Consider the following 15,249-nt stretch of genomic DNA (forward strand, 5'->3'; position numbering starts at 1 on the left):
AAGGCTCAGCCTCAGCTTCTTCACCATCCTCAAATATCTCCTGCTTTTCCTGGGTAAAAACCCAGCAGAGCACTAAAAACCCAGCAGAGCACTAACCTCAGTATCAGAAAGTGTTAAAGATATAACATAATCCTCCTGAGGCTCTCTCTCGTCCGCCGCCAACGAGCGCGAAAGGGAAAGTCCCTCTCTAAATCATTCAGACAGATCCACCTGAAATTCTCACGAGCTCATTCTCCTCCGTGCCTCTCCTCCGGTCCTGAACCGCGGGAAGCAGATGGTTGCCTTTTTTTTTTTTCTCGGAAAGAGAGACGAATGAGAGCGGAGCTTTTTCATTGAAAAAACTCTCACAATGCACGCAGATTGCCTCCTCAAAGACATGGCTTGCGTGCTCTTTACGCAAACAAATGACGCAAAGATCGTGTGTGTCATTAGGTGTCAAATAACGCCAACACGGATGCACACATTGTCTAAACGCTTGCTAGTAGTCGCCATGATAGACAGAGAAAGATCACTCTTACCGGTTCTTTCAGATGCACGCTTCAAACAGTCAGTGAAGACAAAGAAGAGAATGACGTAGTCTCCCGGTGCCTGTTTATAGTCGCGCCGGTAGTGACATCAGAGGCTGTCGCCGGCCAACTCGTTGGGGTTTTTTCAATATATGCTTCAGAAAACGGGTCACGACGAGGTGTTTCCCCCATAGCGACCCCTAGAGGACGCAGTTCGAAGTTCCCTTGAAAGGGAACTACAGTTACCTTGGCTGGATGAAGCTTATTAGCTCAAGAAAGAAGGAGCGATTATGGGAGATTTAGAATTGTGAATGACGATCACTACTCTGGCTCCAACACCCAAGGAAACACATTTGTTCAAACAGGAGTTGAAAACTTTTGCATGAAATCCAACTTTGGTTCTATTCTTCCATTTTCTGGATTTCTCACAAAGTCTCTAGCTCGAATAGTGATTGCCTCAGGACAACACTCATTAAGGTTTCTGAATATTGTATTCATCAACCTGGGCATTTGTAGGAAATATATGAATGGCATCGCACTCTTCACCCGTTTCATGTTGCTCCAACATGTTAATGTCACTTAGGCATAGAGTTTCTTTCTTTTTATGAACTTGAAGACGATTTAACATTTCAGCAAAAGATGCATCTTGTTGCCTGACAACTTGTGTTAGTCCAGCAATTCTAAAGTTGTTATCCCAAATATTCACTCCTTTTGGATCAACATAAAGGGAAATTCCCTTGACAGGCCGAAGCTAAAAATCACCAACGCAGACCAAACTGACTCAAGCAAACTGGCGACTACTCCATTTTTGGTAAATTTGTCTCAATCTCCCATGAACATAAGACAAAAGGTGACGGTCAACCATAGACACCTCATCAATGATCTGAATCTGCAATGATCATATTTTTGCACGCAGTTAATTGATTTTGTCATCACTTAGGGGCTGATATGGCAGTTTGACATTGGCACCTATCGAAAAGGTATTATGAATTGCGGAAGCACCAATTTGGTAACTAGCCACTCCAGTTGACGCAGTTAAAATCACACTTCTATCATCAGGGTTTTCGGACAGCTGAGATAAAAGTCTGGAAGATTCGTAGTATATTGCTTTAATCAAGTGGCTTTTCCCTGTGCCTGCTCCACCAGTATTGAACAAGTGAAATGGTTCAGGGTTTTCTCCAAGAAGTTTCTCTAGACACCATTTCAGCACTTTGTAAAAGAGAACAGATTGCAGTTCATTTAATGATCTCAGTAAACATAATGCCTCTTCTCTAGATATTCCAGCATGGTTGGTTTCAATACTGTATGCAATTCGAGGGTTCGCTACAACATCTGGAATAAAAAAACTCAGGGTCATCTTCATCGGGAATTATATTACTCTTCTTTAGTTCTATCCATTCATGACGTTTCGTTTCTATTTCACGACACAATGCAGCCCAAGCATCTTCCAAATCAACACCCTGCTCCAAAAACTGTTGAGCTCAATCTTTTGTCACTTTCCTTTTCGAACAGTGCTCGATACGCATCGACAATACATTTGACTTTTGTTACATCACTTCCACATTTCACAGCACCATTGTTGTAGAATTCCTCATAAGTGGTAAAACTTTCAGGCTTGAGCTGACAATCTTCATAATGTGGCAAGAAAAGTTGCAACAATGAATGAAAGTACTTTTCAGGATCTTTTTTTGGAGAAAATCTCAGATATCTGACAACAGCAAGTTCAGTTTAAGTTCTCTTCATCATATAACCACAGTCATTGTTGAGCTTAATCACCTTGTCTTTTGAAGACTTTTTTTGTGAAGAAACCTCCGATTTTGACAATATCCTGTTTTCAGACCAAAAACTTGCAAGACATTGAATCTCAAACTCCTCTGTGTTTGGCCTATTCTTGTATTGGTCAACCAGACTGGTCATCCAAAAGCTAGTTTCTTCACCAGACTGATCAACTTTGTTTTTGATGACACAAAGAGGCAAACTCATCTTTACAGGATTCAATCCAATTGGAATAAACTGGACTTTATGAGAACTTTTTCTTACAACACGTCTTTGAATGTCTAAAACTGAACTCTTTCAGTGTTCAGAAGCACAGTTTCATCCTCTCATGGGGTCTCACAAGTGATGTAATGATCAATGAAACTGGCGACCAAAGCATCGTCTCCATTGAACTTTTTGGAGCATTTTCAACCCAAAACAGACAATGAACATGAGGTGATCCATGCTGTTGAAACTCGACATGATTACATCTCTCAGGAAACAATGCCATCTATGATCAAACATTCATATCGTGGAAGGATATTTGACACATCTGTGGTATTTACCAGAACACACACTACAGGGCCATGGCATCCATGTTGTTTATCACGGGGAAGACAGAGTAATTTCATAAAAGGAATGTTACTCGCAATAAGATGTTGTTCCAAAGAGTTAAGACATTTCAGTTGTTTTGGAATGTCCACCAAATGCATTTTGTTAGCAACACTCTCTTTGGGCAGTTGTCCACAAAGGATTTTTTGATGACACGTTAGACAAATCCATAATTTGCACCCTGAGGAATGAGCAGAAGATCGTTCACACTGTTCATCACGAACATACCTCATTGTGATGCATTCTCTACCCACAGCAGCATTTTTTCTCCTTTGTCTTCATAGCATTCTCTTTTGCATTGAATAACCTGCTTTCTGAAAAGTAAATGGTGACAGACACAGCACACAAACTCTGGACAACTACTAACTTATTGTCTAAAATAATCAATAGCAACATCAATGTCTTTTTGTTCTTTCTTTCTTGCATATACTTCACAACCTTTTTGTATTTTACTTATATGGAAGTTCACATCTTTATGGTATTTCATCATAGAATACTTAGCCATTTTAACTTTAAAGGCTGGATTCTGAATGTTTCTATTCTTAGAATACTCACACAATCTTGTTCTGAAGGCCAGGTTTTGCAGATATTTTTCTTTGAATACTCACATACTATATTTATATTTCAATCTAGAATACTGGCAAACATGTTTTTGGAACTGAATATTGCTTGAGTACTTGGCTTTAGAACGTTCACACTTTGATAAATGAACATCAACCTTTTTAGATATGTACCACAAAGAATTTCCCTTTTTTTCTCTCTGTAATATCTATCTCTACTATATTTTGTTTTGTCATATTCAGTTTTCTTCTGTCTGTAATCAGGGTCATTACCATATTTTGACTTCTCGTACTTCAGTTGTTTTTGTCTGTACTCACTGTCATTGCGATATCTCTCCTGATGCCTTTTGGTTGGACAACATTCTGCAGCATCGCTTACCTTTCTTTTATGCAGACATGGCTTGCTGACCTCATTTGACACTGCATTTCCACATGCTCCTGCACAAACACTGTCTCGATCTCTGTGCTTAATACGTCACACCTTCATAATGATTACCATTACAGTGTTTCAGATAAATTGCATTCTGAGTAGATACCTCTCCATTAGGTTTGTGTGCATTCCATCGGCCATCATTAAAAGTCATTATTGTGGTTTTGAAAAGATCGGCCGAAACAAATGTGTCAATTTCTGTTACCCATGAGCCAGAAGAAAACATTCTACATCATGTCAGATAATCCTCTGCTGAAGAATACTCACTTCTCACATACCTCCCAAACAGCGAAGTATTCATTTTCAGATGTTTCACAACTGCGCGGTGAACTTTCAAGTGTTTCTCCTCACTTCCACATATCACATGTGCCAACGATCTGAAAAAGCAGTTACCATCTGGTTTAATGGTCTTTGTCTGACACGGAGCTGCAATGGGACCAAGGTTTATGACATTATGGTCACTGTTATCATTGGTCTGAAGTATGAGCTCACATAAAGCTTGCTTATCATTATGAGTTAAAGGAGAAAATAATCCTCACTGATGTTTCAGTTCCAGATGTATTATGTCATCAGTTACAACAGTTTCAGCATGTGATTTTGTAACCCGTTTACCTGACAGCTCATTGTGCTTTTCTTTCCTCAGTCTTTTACCTTTACTTGGCAACACATTACAGGCTGTCTGCATTGGAAGGTTACTGCTTCTCTTGTCTGCAACTTCATCCACAGGTACTCGATAATCAGGTGTCCTTACCTCAGTCTTCACAGATTCACATACCTTAGGTGTGCGTTTTAAGACTTCACTGTAAAGGGCTTTACCAGAAGAGCACGAAAAAATGCTGCCAACTGCTTCTTCCAATGGATCACAAACTTCTGCATCTGCATGAACCAAAACTCCAGTTATCTCAAATGGTGGCTCAGGTTCCCCAAATAACTGTGCTATGTCATTAATATAGTTGTACAAAGACTCTATGGTACTTTCATGCTATCACAACAGACACAAGTTGTGTTGTGTATCAGAGTCAACAACTGCATACTATGACCCCTGCTTAATAACTGCAGCTGTGTTGGCACAGATAGTTAACAGGAAAGCATCAGCACTCAGTATAGTTTGCTGAAGGGCTACATCAAGTGGCATGGCCACACCACTTATGGCTTTGTCATACTCATGGTACTCATTGACATTAACAAAACCAGTCAGAGACTGAGTGTACTCAATGGAAAATGCAGTATTACCCAGCACATGTCTCCTCGGTAATTCATGGACTGCAATGTAATTCCTACCCTTGACTTCCCGGTCTTTTATGTTACCCTGGTTTCTTAGAGACTCATAGAGGCCTGTTCCTGCAACCAGGACACCATCCAGATCTTGTGTCGACCACGTCAGCACGTTCTTCATCTTGCTTTTCAACACCGCTGTCAGACTGATGGCTCCACACTGTCTGTTGCATGAATCCCCAAAGCGGGCATCAGCTTTATTTAAAAAAAACCTTTTAGCACCAATTGCTGTGGAAAATCACAATATGCAGGTAAAGTTTTCACAGAAATTTAACGTACACTTGTAAGCACTTTTTCAGGTTTCATAAGGTTTTCATATGTACTCCTTGGTTTTACTCTTGCAAGTTTGCAATTCACTCCACAAAGTTCACAATGCACTCCACAAAGTTTGCAAGGGTTCTCTAAGCTGCCACTTTTTGGTGACAACCCTGCCAGTTTTTTAAGAGGATATGGCGGAACCTCTGCTTGACTTATTTTAAGAGGGAGCTGTGCAGCCTCTACCCATTTTATTGCAGGACGGATTAGAACCTGCTGGTTTGAGGCACAATGGCACTTGCAAGATTCTTCAAGCAAAACTGCCTGTGTTTTACGAGGAATCGGCGACACCTCGGCCTTGTATGTTTTAAGAGGAGTTCATGCAGCCTTTACCCCATTTGTTGCAGGACGCCGGGGTGGATCCCATGGTTTGGTTTCTACTTGATGGCAAATCCAGCCTATTTTTGAACGGGGACCTGGCATAACCTCAGCTTGACTTGTTTTAAGAGGAAGTGCTGCAGCCTCTACCCCAATCGTACCCACAGGAAGGGGTGGAACCTGTTGAGGGGTGGTTTCTACACGATGGCAAAACCAGCCTTTTTTTGAACGAGGACCTGGCATAACCTCGGCTTGACTTGTTTTGAAAAGAAGTGGTGCAGCCTCTTTCCCGTTTGTTTTTGCAGGACGGGGTGGAACCTTCTGGGTGGGACCGGGATCACAACTGCCAGAGCAGTCGGCCATTTTTTTATGAGGAAGCGGCGTTACCTCGGCCCTGTACATTTTAAGAGGGGGTCGTGCAGCCTCTGCCCTTTTTTTTTTTAAGAGGAAGTGACGGAAACTCTGCTTCACTTATTTTAAGAGTAAGCGGTGCAGCCTCTGTACTTACACGGCGCTCCGCATATAGCCTCTTGGCTATTGTCAACCTCTTCTTTGGTCACGGCAACTGTGAACACGGAAACAGAATTACTAAATACACTTATGAGATGGGACTTTTCAGTTCTTAATTTAAATTTTAAACATCTGATAACACTGTATCTATTCAAACAGTACAAATGATTAACATACTTTACATGAAAATGTGTTGTACTAACATCAACAGAATGTTAGCGTTTTGTGTTTTTTTTCTGTTGATATTATTGAAATGATTTAAATTACACTTTCAGTTTTGATCGTACAGATAAGAGCAATACATCAATCGAATCTGGAAAGGGGTCTACTTTTTTTGTATACAGACATAATAACAACAAAACTTTGTGCACTTATAAAATAAAGATAACAAACAAGGAGTGCTGTCTGCAGCCTTCGTCTGGGCTGATCTTCAGTTACAAACGCGTCATTAAAATGAACTGTAACTCAGTGAATACTCAACACAGAGACATGAGAGGGATATCTATAGAAAGCCTGACATGTCTACTTTTAAACTAAACAAGTGCAGCCGAAAACAAATATTCTGTGATAAAGTAATCCATATGGAAAACAACGCGATATCCGTTTTTCACGTCTCCCTTCATTATCTTCTAATGCGACCACGCCCCCGCGCCGAGCGCGCTTTTGAGATTCAAATGTTTCACTGAAGCGCGCGGCTTTTGAATACGCCCACACAACAGAGGACAACGCAGCGAGATTGTTCTTCAAGTTTTTTTTATTTTACTGTTTGCTTCGTGATGAGAGGAATAAGACATAATTCTCCCCAAAAAGATGGTGATGTGGTTGAGGATTTGAGATTTGGATTTCCTCAGAAAAAAAGAATGAAGCACTTTATTCAGCAGAGATCATAAACATGAGTAAGTCTCTTTTTATTTATTTATATACTTGTACTAGTTTTCACATAACGTGTAAACATTTAACTAGTTAGACTTTTTCCAAACTATAATTCCTGACTAAATGTATGATCAAGTGAAATATTATGAAGTTTCAATAACAATATACACTACTATACCATTCAAAAGCTTGATGTAAATAATATAAATGCACCAATAAATGTAACTGTAACAAATGTAATAAACAATGCTGTTCTTTCAATTTATCCCCCCTAAAAAACCTGAAAAAAAATATTCTCAGCTCTTTTCAACACATTATTAATAATAATAATAATAATAATAATGATAATAATCATAACAATAAATGTTTTTTTGTAGAAAATAAGATTGTTAAAAGGATTTCTGAAGGATTGTGTGACTGGAGTAATGATGCAAAAAAATTCAGTTTGAAAGTCAGCTTTGATTGTTCCTAATAAACTGTTTTAACTGCACTCACAAGTGAATATTAAATTATGATGTGGGATAATTAAATATATTCTAAATAAACTACAAACATAAAATTATATACATTTATTTTGTGTCCTCACATTCTTTCTTGTAACTCATCCCTCTCAGTGACACAGCTGACTGAATGGCTCATTATGCAGCTCATTATGCAGGTCTTTGTCTTCTCAGGTGTGAATTCATGATAGTTGACGCCTACTCGCATATGACTTTTACCAACAAAAAAGTGTCTTAGAAAATTTAAATCAATATATTGTTTTCTGTAAGTGAGTAAACAAGATTATTTTCACATCATTTAGAAAAAAAAATTCTAGGCTACAAGCTCCAGTTCTCAAAAGTCCCGGGAACCAATGTTCTGTATGTGTTTTATTGCCTTATTCAAGTGATTTAACATTTTTAGTTTTTCACTAACCACGCATAACATTTTTTTTTTTCTCAAAAACATAATCATGTATATACATGCTGCTCACATATTATTATAGCCCAGTTTGTGCTGATTACAGTGAGATTAGACTTTTGCCATTTAGATATTTATAAGAAACTGAAAAAAGCACAAATGTCAGGGCATGACAAAACTTCTTCAGGCCCCAAAAATACCCTTAGACTCCAGAGGGTTAATTTATATTTTAAAATTCCTTCAATAAAACAGCATGCATTTTTGTCCACACTACTTTGTTATTCGTTACCTGTCCTTTTTGACAGATAACTTCTTGGGAAATACAAATAGATATCTGTCTGTACACTGATTAAGAAATTGTTGCGTGTTTTATAAGTTATCTTTATTTAACTAAAACATGAGGCACTGTATAATTTCGCTCCCATTATTTAGGCCTGATTAAAACAAGAAACTAATAAATTTAAACTTGCACAATTTAGCTAAATCTCTAAAGAATGGACTGATTAATAAATCGTCCTCACGTTTAAACTCAAGTTCTCTCATTATAATCATCAAACACGATGTAAAAAAGAGCTTCATTAATTGTCTCGGTTGTAGACTTGTGAAGATTTATTTTTAATGCGGATCCAGTACTGTAACGGAAAAGAAATGTGCTCTATTATTATTCATATTCAAGTGTTTGTGCGAAAATTATTAATGCGCATGCATGACAGGGGGGCGCCCTCTCAATCAATTTTTTCCTGATAATGAATTAACTTAAAATTGGGGTGTCTCACAAACATGAGAAATATATCTACAGAAAGCTTGAAATGTCTACTTTTAAACGAATAAATTCAAAACAAAAGCATTATGTAATCTGTCAAGGTTGCATTTCTCTCTAAAGGCGGGTCCATGTGGAACCATCAACCAACCTGTTGATGGTTCCGTAAACAAAACAAACGTGACTAACTAGCTAGACGTGACTCGTGATCATGGCTGACTTTGAGGAATTGTCAGACTCAGAGGAATTTTACTGTGTATCAAACCAAGATCCAGAACCATATAGTTTTGAGCCAGAATACACAGACGAGGAGTTACAAACTTTGGAAGCTGTAAGACAAGATGCCGAACAGATTGATGTCGAAGGGAGAATCAGAACGAACACGGACTGGTGGTGTAAATGTGGAACATGCCAACCTATGCCGACAGAAACCGAGTGCCTTTGTTGTAATGAATGGGACCGGGTATTGCCATCAATGTCAAGGCTTGATGACAATCAAAATATTTGCGTCACTACCACGGAAGAGATTTCTCTGCCCTAATACACACCCGGCAGTTGTGTCCGTTTTTTTTTCCCCATTGTGACAAGATCAACTGGAAGAAACGCCCCATGCCGAGTGAACCTAATGGTCAGCTGTTCACCAAGTAAGTGATTTTGTTATAATAATCATTCATAGTTCAATGAAATTGTAGTATAGCCATTGCATACAGTGTGTCAATACACAAAATATGCACACGTCAACTCTAGCTAGTTAGTCACATTTGTTTTGTTTACGGAACCATCAACAGGGCGTCTCGTGTGCTGCGCTAATCACTCCGCCCAAGTAGCCACTCCGCCAAAGTAACATTAGCTGTGCTCCTACGCCTAGTGAGAATATAGTTCCCAGTATTTATACGATTAAAAATGGTCTCTGTCTCATATAGCCTTGTTATTTGTACACGCTGTGACTATTCAGATCACAACATGTAAATAGGAAAATGTTTGCATTATTTTGTCACTTACTGGGATTACTATGCTACCATTATCCATTTACATCCAGTCTTTGTGCTAAGCTAGGCTAGCGGTGGGTGCGTCAAATAACACTTACAGAACGCACAGAAATGAAAAAGGTATGTATGGACTTATCTAACTCTGGGGGATACTGTGAATAAGCTAAAGTCCCAAAAAGTCGGAGTGTTCCTTTAAAGTTGTTAAAGCATTTTATACGCAAGTAGTATTATCATATCCTAAGTGTCATTTTGATTTATGACCCCTGATTTATGGAGGGTCCAGTCAGCGTTGATTGACAGGTTGTCCTATGTCCAATGTGTACAGATTTATGTGTTGATTTATCGCTATATGGCCTGTCTGTCACAGTGGTTGCCATGTCACCGGGTGCTGTCACCCTTGATTAACATGACAGAGGTGTGTGTAAATCAAAAGATCAAATAGATCTCAGATTTGACTTGTGTTGCATTTATTACTGGATATATGATGGTTGTATTTGTAACCAGAACTGTGGAGGTTCCTGTGGACTTCCTTCCTGACCCGTTGTTCACACCTAAAGACCGTGCCTACATCCTGAAACTATGTTTTAAATAGGGGTTAAGGAAATAGTAATTTAAACAGAGAAGATATTCTCAACTATCCTGTTACAATGGCTGCCACTGCTCCAAAAACTCCTAAAACCACTAGAAGAGTGATGCGTATTTCACCAACAAGAGGGCCTGTTGAAATGAGAAAGGAACTGACTTTTGCACCAAGGAAAAAACAAAGTGTTAGTTTGACAAAGTTTCTTCATGAAGAGATTAATATGACGACTGGTGATTTCTCAATGTCCGGTGATCGTGTCGGAAGATATGTGTTTGACAAAGTGATGCGTACTGTGAAGATCTATGCTATGGATATTGAAGACAATTTTACAACGCGGGAGCCCTGTCTGATTTTCCCTGGCAAAGACTGGTGGTTATTCTACAACTACGTCTGGAGAGATTTGAATGACTGTGGTGACGATCCGTTGTACATTGCAGAATGGGATGGCATAGTTCCTGACACAAGATTTAGAGTGGTTGCGGATCACAGTAAAAAGTTACCTGATGACTGTGTTTACATTTTCTGCTGCAATGACAAGACAAAATCCGTGAGCGTGTGTGGCCTATACCTGAAGCTGAGCACTACATGCACTATGACATGAAGTTTTTGTTTCAGTGGAAAGATGTTCATATCAATAGATGTAAAAACATCATCAATTATAAGATGTTTAGATGGTGTGATATGTATGATCGTTACAGTTCTGTAAAGGTGAAATTGTTCCACCCTGAACAGGGCGTTCCCAAGACAACTGACCACCTCTTATCTCCACCCACATATTACAGCCATTAAAAAAGTCTGCAGATCGGTACACTCGCTAGATTCATTTACCGCCATGTCTCAAGAATCCACGTCAGCCTGCTGCTACAGCAACAGCCCCGAAACCCTGCCTGCAATGCCTGATGACAACGCTACGACTCTGGAGATCCTCCCACAAACCTGCGACAACGCCTGGTTGGATAACTTCTGCATGGAGCTGGGGTATCACAACCTGAAGTTTCTTACGACACCTTACGGCACTAGCGGTGCGGTAGCTGGAGCAGCGGTCTGTGCCAGCATCGACGACATAGACGGCTGTATTCGCACTGATGCGTTCAAAATTATAAAGGCAACTATTGTAATCCTGCTGGACACCTAATCAGCAAAAAGCTAAAGGAACTCTGTCTGGGGTGTGAAGTTGATCATCCTAGTCAAACTTAGACACTCCTGTTTGTTTGAGCCCTGCGCCTATTTCTTTGATGCTTACTTTGACGAGTTATCACGTAATCTGGTAAAAAGCCTGAGCTTATAAACACATCATAGCTCATGCACTAAACCGATTCGGTTTAAGGATTAATCCGCAGAGGGTTCTAGGTTCGGTGGACTCTATTTTGTGCGAATTGCGTGACGAGGTTTTCATTGTGGAGAAGCTTCGCGAGATCAGAGAAAAAGTTGTGGATGTCGCTGGTGAACAGATTTTCTATGACGCAGTGGACTGCTGGAAGGGCGGTGCACACACTGAACAAGTGTAACAAGGCCATGGGGAACAGATGGTGTGTTAATGTTCTGACGAAATGTATATTTAAGCAGCGTATTAGATGTGAAATGACCAACTTGCTGTACAAGATCATTAACGAAAATCCTGATGTATCCTTAACAGTAAATGGATGCGATGTTAATGTCAAACGTTTTACAAACCTCAAGAAACAAATGGAAATTGTAAGAACAATGTCAAATGAGTGGCCTGATGTCATGCGTATGTGTATTAATGCCTGTGAACCGATTTCTGTAACTATCAGAAAAATACTGGATGGATCTAATGACTGAATGTGGGTAAAAGTATAAGAATTGCTGACGTTTTATGTCTTTGTACATATGTAACAGACCTATGTGTGGTGCTGATTTCAAGAAATGATCAGACTAATGTTTGTGAGATTATTGAAACACTGGTTGACTACATGATTGAGAAAAAATTTGTAATGTGTGTAAAGTTTCTTCAGTACATTGACAATGTTTGATAAATAAAAAAGCAATTCACTTAAAGCAGATGTGTTATTCTTTTGTAGACTCTGGGGGGTGATGATATGTCTGAACAGATTCTGAAAAATATTTACTATACCCCTTCTAACCCTGGTTCTTTATGGGGTGGGTGGAGTTTGTTTGATGGATTTTTTTTTGAAGGAAAGGGGTTTTCTTTTATGTTATAAAAATTTTTGAGTGTGGAGAGGGTGAGGATACATACACATTACATAGGACAGCACCACTAAAATACAAAAGGAACAGGGTTTTTGTCTATGGTATCGACATGCAGTTCCAGGCAGATCTAGTCAATATGTCGGCATATGCCAAGGAAAATGACAACAACCATTTTCTGTTGACATGCATAGATATTTTCAGTAAATATGCCTGGACACGTGTGTTAAAAAAACAAGAGTGGTGTGGAGGTGGCTAAAGCTTTTGAATCCATATTGAAAGAGGGGAGAGTTCCTCAGAAATTACAAACAGATAAAGGAAAAGAGTTTAACAAACATTTCCAAAACGTAATGAGAAAGTACAACATCTTACATTTTGCAACAGGCACAGAGTTAAAAGCTAGCATTATTGAGCGATTTCACCGCAGCTATAAGGCCAGAATGTTTCGATATTTAACAGCTACAAACTCCAGACGGTATGTCAACATACTTCAAGACCTCACAGATGGATTCAACGCAAGCTATCACAGAAGCATCAAGATGAGACCGATAGATGTTTGCAAAGAAAATGTATCGGTGGTGCTACATAACCTATATAGATGGTTATGGGTTCACACAAAGTCAAACCTATATTTAAGTATAAGATTGGTGACACAATAAGAATCTCTACAGTAAGGGGTCCATTTGCAAAAGGATATGAGAAAAACTACACAGAAGAGTTTTTCACTGTAAAAACATGCATCCCGCGAGATCCCCCAAGTCTATAGACTCTGCGATTATGATGGAGATGTTATCGATGGGGTTTTTTATGAGGAGGAATTGCAAAAAATATCTGTGAGTACAAACAAAACATTTAAAATAGAAAAAATTTTGGACAGGAGGCGAGAAGGCCGGTCAACAAAGGTTCTGGTCCAGTGGTTAGGATGGCCTTCAAAATTCAACACCTGGGTGAATGAGAAAGATGTGGTAGATGTGCAGATGCCATAAAATGAAAACACACACAGATGTGTGCGCATTCATTTAAAAACAATCATGTCTGAGGGTACTTGACGCTCCCCTGTAATGCGTCGTTAGCCGTTTATCCAGAAAATACTATTTCTAGTTATAGAACCATGCTGGCAAGAACTATAAGCCTAAAAGGTGAATGGGAGGTCGGTTTGATCGAATTTGAATTCCCCAAATCATGGTACACATTTCCAGAGGAAGACGGTGCATATATTGTCACACAGGAAGATGATGGGGGAAAAAAGTCTGAACATTATGCCGTTGGTGAAGGGATTAAGATTCACATCAACAATGGAGCTCAAACCATATCAAAGCTATGTAACACACTAAAGACAGGTTATTACGAGGATGTCTATCATCCCTCTCTGCCAAAGGATGGATGAACGTTGCTGAAAACAAATGCAAGCTACAAAATTAGCAGTGTAGCTGGTGGAATGTTCCATTATTGTGGAATTCTGAATTCTATTAGGAAAATTCTAGATGCAATTTGGTCTAATATACCAGACAGACATGTTTTTAAACTACAGTTGAATTTTGATGGTCTGCCTCTCTTCAAGAGTACTTGGCCAATTCTTGGTTTGTTGCAAGGATACACCAAGAAACCAATTTTGATTGGATTGTTTTGTGGTACATCTAAGCCAAATTCATTGACTGAATATCTTCATGATCTGGTTCAAGAGCTGAAAGTGTTGAAAGATGGGTTTCTATTCAAGCAGAAAACCTTCTTTTTGAATGTTGTTTCTGTTGTGTGTGACACCCCAGCCCGAGCCTTCATCAGAGGTGTAAAGTCCCACACTGCATATTATGGATGTGACAAGTGTCACCAATCAGGTGTCCGAAAATCGAATAGAATGACATTTCCTGAGGTCAATGCAAGGCGCAGAACTGATAATAGTTTTGGCAAGAAACAGATGAAGAACACCACATCCAACACTCACCTTTCACAGAGGTTGGCATTGACATGATCACTTGTTTTCCATACGATTATATGCATCTTGTTTGTCTGGGTGTAATGAGGCGTCTCTTAGACTTGTGGATCAGCACCATTGGTCCCTTGCACTGTAGCATTTCATCTAGTCAAGCTTCAATGGTTTCAGATAGACTTCTTGCACTGAGAAATTACATACCAAGCGAGTTTGCTCGAAGGCCACGGGCTCTGGTTGAACGTATGTAGGTGGAAAGCCACTGAACTACGCCCAATTCTTGTTGTACACTGGTCCAGTTGTGCTGAGGGGTGTTCTACAGCCTCAGATCTATGACAATATGACAGTTGTCAGTAGGTGTTGTACATTTTGGCAAGTCCAAAATATTGTTTGGAGTTTGAATGACTTTGCTAAAACTCTGTTGGTGTCATTCGTTGAACACTTTGGCCAGCTTTACGGTGAAGAGTTTTTGGTTTACAATATTCATGGTCTGGTGCATCTCAGTGAAGACGTCAAAGTCCATGGCAATTTAGACCTTATATCAGCATTTCCCTTTGAAAATTTCTTAGGAAAACTTAAAAAATTAGTTCGAGGGCCACTTAATCCTTTGACTCAGGTGATGCGCAGATTATCAGAGATGGAAAATGGCAGCTACAGTCCTAATGTTAAAGAGGCAACTCAAAAACTGGAAAATGAGCACATGGATGGGCCCAGTGCCAGAATGCTTCTAACGACAAGTTTGTCAATATAAAGTGCTTGTTTCAGAT

General features: G+C 39.4%; 1 pseudogene; it reads right to left on the reverse strand.

The window, feature by feature from the left end:
- Window positions 1-771: 771 nt before the first annotated feature.
- Window positions 772-6,134, reverse strand: LOC122145188 (annotated as a pseudogene).
- Between the last annotated feature and the right edge of the window lie 9,115 nt (window positions 6,135-15,249).

This window comes from Cyprinus carpio, chromosome A5 (assembly GCF_018340385.1).
Source record: "Cyprinus carpio isolate SPL01 chromosome A5, ASM1834038v1, whole genome shotgun sequence".
Classification (NCBI taxonomy): domain Eukaryota; kingdom Metazoa; phylum Chordata; class Actinopteri; order Cypriniformes; family Cyprinidae; genus Cyprinus; species Cyprinus carpio.